This window comes from Mixophyes fleayi (genome assembly GCF_038048845.1).
Source record: "Mixophyes fleayi isolate aMixFle1 chromosome 2 unlocalized genomic scaffold, aMixFle1.hap1 SUPER_2_unloc_5, whole genome shotgun sequence".
Classification (NCBI taxonomy): domain Eukaryota; kingdom Metazoa; phylum Chordata; class Amphibia; order Anura; family Limnodynastidae; genus Mixophyes; species Mixophyes fleayi.
Window position 1 is genome coordinate 441,285 of NW_027445882.1, and position 5,505 is coordinate 446,789.

Below are 5,505 nucleotides of genomic sequence, written 5' to 3' on the forward strand. Positions count from 1 at the left end.
ACAAAGAGTTTAAGGTGTTGACTTGGCCTCCAAATTCCACAGATCTCAATCCAATTGAGCATCTGTGTGATATGCTTGAATAACATGTCCGGACAATGGAGGCCCCACCCTGCAACTTACAGTGCTTAAATGGTTTTCTGCTAACATCTTGGTGCCAGATAACACAGGATACCTTCAGAGGTCATGAGGAGTCCATGACTCAGAGAGTCATAGCTGTTTTGGTGGTACAAGGGGGACCTACATAATATTAGGCCAGTGGTTTCAATGTTGTGACTGATCGGAGTACTGTACAACGCATTACATTCTCTACCTGTTTTAATATATGTATACTTTCTGTGTATGTGTACCCCAGATGTCATTATAATCACCCTGTTAGCAGCATTAGTTCAGGTTACCTATTGTAACGGCGCTTACCTGTGTCCCGCTCCGCTGCACTTCCGGCGATGTCCTGGCGGCTGTCATGGATTCCTGGGCGGGTGACAGCGCTTTCCTCCGCTCGTGCTGCCGCACTTCCGGCTTGTCTCGGCAGCGGTCATGTGACTCCTGTGCGGGGAATTCAAATTCTATATCTGCACTGCTCTGAAACACTATCTGTGTCAGATCAACGTGTTTCCTGCCTCTGGCTCCCGCTCCTGTGTTCCTGAACCCTGTGTTCCTGCCTCCTGTGTTCTCCTGCATTGTTCCAGATTCCTGTGTATCGACCCGGCTGTGTTTCTGGCTATTCTTTGGTTTCATCCCTGGCACTGCGTATTGGACCGATTCCTGTGTACCGACCTGGCTGTGTTCCTGGCTATCCTCTGGTCTCATCCCTGGCACTGCGTATTGGACCGATTCCTGTGTACCGACCCGGCTGTTTTCCTGACTATCCTCTGGTCTCATCCCTAGTACTACGCATTGGACAGATTCCTGTGTACCGAACCGGCTTCCATTCCAGACTACCATCCTCCGGAACTCACGGTTAGTGTGCTTTGCTTACTTGCACCTGCCTGTCCTATTTTGCCTCTGCCTGTCCATCACATAGAGCTGAACCGTAACACCTATATATGTATATATATATATATATATATATATATATATATATATATATATAAAGTAAACACCCTTTCCATTTGAGTAGAATTTACTTTTCAAGCCTTAGAGTGCTGGCTCATGCACACACCAGCCATGGGCTTCAAATTACTTATGGTGTCAGCAACCACACAACAGGGAGCTTAATATGGTGCTATACCCTTAGCTGTCAAACCCCTGACTGCTGATCTCTCTAACAAACCATGTGATCTCTGTTAAATGCCCATTTAAGCTACTGAGCTATTCCACTTCCAGTTTCTTTACCTGTCCTGTTTCAGTCCTGAGATATTTTCATGTTTTTCTTTTCCTCATTGTACATTGAATTCCTGTCCTCCAAACCTGTGGCAAAGTGTGTAGTATATAAATTCATGCATGGGACCCTTCACCCTTCATTATGTTTTTGGATTATTCTAACTGAATATGATGTCATTTTATTTATATACCTACAGAAACTATGCCCAACTGTGCAGTAGTCTATTCTGATTCTGTGATCAAGACATTATTAAGTTCATTTTATCGCTACCAATTAGAGATGGGCGGGTCCGGTTCCCCGAGAACCGAACCCACCAGAACTTTGGGTATCCGAGTACCGAGCTGAGTAGCTGGGTACTCTCCCGCCCGCTCCGAATCCAAATAGAGGCCGAACATCATCGTGACATTGTCGGATCTCGTGGCTCGGTTGTCGCGATACTTCAAGATTATAAATACACGCCTCCACAGCAATCCATCGCCATTTGACAGAGGGAGAGAGCAGGTTGTAGTCACAGGCTGATTAGAGCAGGGACAGAGAATACAATATTCTTATTCCAATTGCTGTAACAAAAATCGCTAGAGAAGAGTGGAGGATAGAGGTTTATTTTATTTTTGTAATATTTGGCACTCCCCAGTGCTTTTGGGGTGTCCCCCATAATTGTGCATAAATATTTCTGGCTGTCAAAAGTCATATCTGTCAGCAGTATCTACCAAATAATTTTTAGCACTCCTCAGTGCTTTTGGGGTGTCCCCCATAATTGTGCATAAATATTTCTGGTTGTCAAAAGTCATATTTGTCAGCAGTATCTTACCAAATAATTTTTACCACTACAAGTGCTTTGCGCTCAGAATGGATTCAAAGCAGTCCACATATGATCAGAATGAGCAACCAGGTTCTGTCACCAGTCCTGATGTTAGTGTTCCCAGTACGTACAGTGGGCAAGGCGATGTCAAACTACAGAGTGTTTCGAAATCAGTCCAAAAAACTAAATAAATATAAAAAATTTACTGCGAAAAAGAAGTGTTATTGAGCAAAAGTTAAGTGCCGATAGAAAAAAAAATTGCCAACATGCCATTCTACACACGCAGTGGAAAAGAGAGAATGAGGCCTTCACCTTTGGCTATTAATGGAAGATCCCAAAAAGTTACCGAGCCTACAATTGGTGCACAACTACTGTTACGCGTCAAAGCCTAGCTGCAAGGTAACAGTAAGGCATTAGAGGATAATGTTTGCTCTGATTCACAAATGACACCAATCCCTGTGGAGAGTCTATCCAACAGTGGTATGTCTAATCGTGAGCATTCTGTTAGTGTACCCATAAAGAAGGGCCCTTTCAGCAATTCTGCTGATGTGTACCTGAACAGCCCGAGTGTAGCCGGTGATACACAAATTGAGGATGCCACTTTGGAAATAGAAGAGGATGAGGGGAGATTTATGGAGGTGATGAGGGCGCTAATGAGGATGTTGATGATTATGATGCAGACAAATACCAAATTGCCTTTCTCAATTTCTATTTATATTCTAGATTATATAACGGCTGAATAGTTTTCTATTTTACTCCTAGTGGAGAGGGGATCTGATGCAGACAGATACCAAACTGCCTTTGTCCATTTCTTTGTATATTCGAGTTTCTAGTTCTACAGACTATGCAGGCTGCTTTTTTTTCTATTTTACTACATGTTGATGGGGGGGGGGGTCTGATGCAGACAGATACCAAACTGCCTTTGTCCATTTCTTTGTATATTCGAATTTCTAGTTCTATAGTCTATGCAGGCTGCTTTTTTATATTCAACTACAAGTGGAGGGCGGGGGGGGGGGGCATAGATAGCCACCAAAGTACTGTGGTCCATTTAATTTTACTTTCTAGCTCTACAGTCTATGCAGGCTACTTTTTAATATTCAACTACAAGTGGAGGGCGGGGGGGCATAGATAGCCACCAAAGTACCGTGGTCCATTTAATTTTACTTTCTAGCTCCACAGTCTGTGCAGGCTGCTTTTTTAATATTCAACTACAAATATAGGGTGTAATATAAAGACTATGGCTACATTGCCAATAATCAAAGATGGAGGAGGTAGACAACCAGGTTTGACTGTATAATTTGCAGACAAGTGTTCGCATTAAGGACAGCCTACCAGGGATTAAACAGTTTTTTTCATAATTTATTAACTTTAGAATTAACTCACTTATCTAAGAAACTGGTGGAGCACTAAATTAGGTTATTTTAGCCAAAAAAATTGTATTTTTTTCAAAAATAGCAAAAAAAACCCACACAAAACCAAAACCAAAACACGCAAGGTCGGTTTTGCAAAACCAAAACCAAAACCAAAACACGAAGGTAATCCAGATCCAAAACCAAAAACAAAACCAAAACACGGGGGTCAGTGACCATCTCTACTACCAATAAACATTGTCCAATGTGATTATTGTGGTTCCAACGCACAAAGATATTTAATTGCAAAATATAGCAGGATTTACAGCAAGCCATCATAACACATAAAAGATATTACATTAAAGCAGGAAAGTATAAAAAAAATGAATACATTACATTTTCGCTAGTGCTTCACTTGGGCCCAGGTCCATGTAGTTTTGCAGTCAGGAAGGTAGAGAAATAATGGCCCAGGGAAGCTTGCTTATATGCAGCTTCAGTTTACAAAAAAACACTGATGATGTCCCTATGTGCACAGATAACACTTAGAGAGGTCTTCATTGGTCCAGAGTTAAAGAGGTTTCAGTTGTTGCCCCAACTGTTGTCTACATGTCTTCCCGCTGAATAACCAGTTCAAACTGACCCACCAAGCAAAGAACTTTTGAGTATTAATCTCATATTGTTCATAACTTCAACCTTTAGATGCGATCGCTACTCTGTTGAAACCGGGTTAATGCTGGTGAAATGAGTTTTGAAATGAGACTAAACTCTTTACCTTTTAGGGAACCTAAACCATTAATACCTTTACTATAGTTTTATCTATGTATAAATAATCTCTAATACATTTTATTAATAAATAAATGTGGATTGGAACCTTAATAAATGTATATTATTTACAAGTGTAAGTGCGAATATAAATGTATGTGTTATTAATTTGTGCGATTGCCTTATAACATGTGGAGTACTAATCAGAATCACACTGTAAAACAGTTTTAATTAATTTTATTTACTTCATCCAATTATTTGACTTTCACAACACGTAAGCTCTCACCTGTCTGCAGACCGCCTCTGAGAGCCTCATTGACCACAATCCACCTGCCCATCATCAAAATATGCACAATTTCACAGCCACATGGGGAACAAGGCAAATATTTCATAAAATGGTTTTAAAAATTTTCCTCATATCTTCAATATGTTTGGAAATATTATATTATTATACATAGATTTTATAGACAAATATACATTTGACAAATGGAAATTCATAAAAAGAAATCCAGGAAGCATTAGTAGAATAAGGGCACATGTGCTGTCCATGCACTAGAGAAGTGCCAGTCAACATGTCCCCAAGTTTGCACATTAGGCTTATTTACTCCATAAAGACTTCGTCTGCATTCTTCAGGCCATAGGTCTTTTTTACATTTCCTTCTCTCTCCCTGGTTAGTTCTTTGACTGAGTTGGTCCCTCCTGTCTTCCTTACCTACAAACCCCTCCCCTACCCAAGACACCCTCTCTCTCTATAACCTAACATTACCCTCTCTCCCTTGCCTGTTCCTATGTCTCTATCCCAATAGTCGATAACATTTTCATAACCAATGTTTGACATGTATCAATGCAGAATCATGCTTTCCTTGGTTTCAATTAAATGTCTATTTATGTTTGTGTGTGCCTAACATTCAATAAAATGTATTTAAAATAAAACTGCAGAGAGAAAATTGGATTGGTTAGGGACAATTACATATTGCTATTCAAGACTCACACTGTAACAACTGATTAGGCCTTTGTGGTTTGTTTTATATAGGTTGCTGCAGAATATTACAATTTTAATAGAGACGCATTGAAATCAAAACAGAAAAATATAGTCATTGTGGTATGAAATTTGGTAAAGGTAAAAGGGCGTGAACTGCATCTAAGATTAGCAAATTTGTCAAGTCATGTGCCCTGATTCATTTAGGAAAGAAAAGCAAAAAAATGAGTAACTCTGCACCATTATGCAATTTGAGGGGTGCAAATTAGTTTATTATTTAATACTGGCTGTT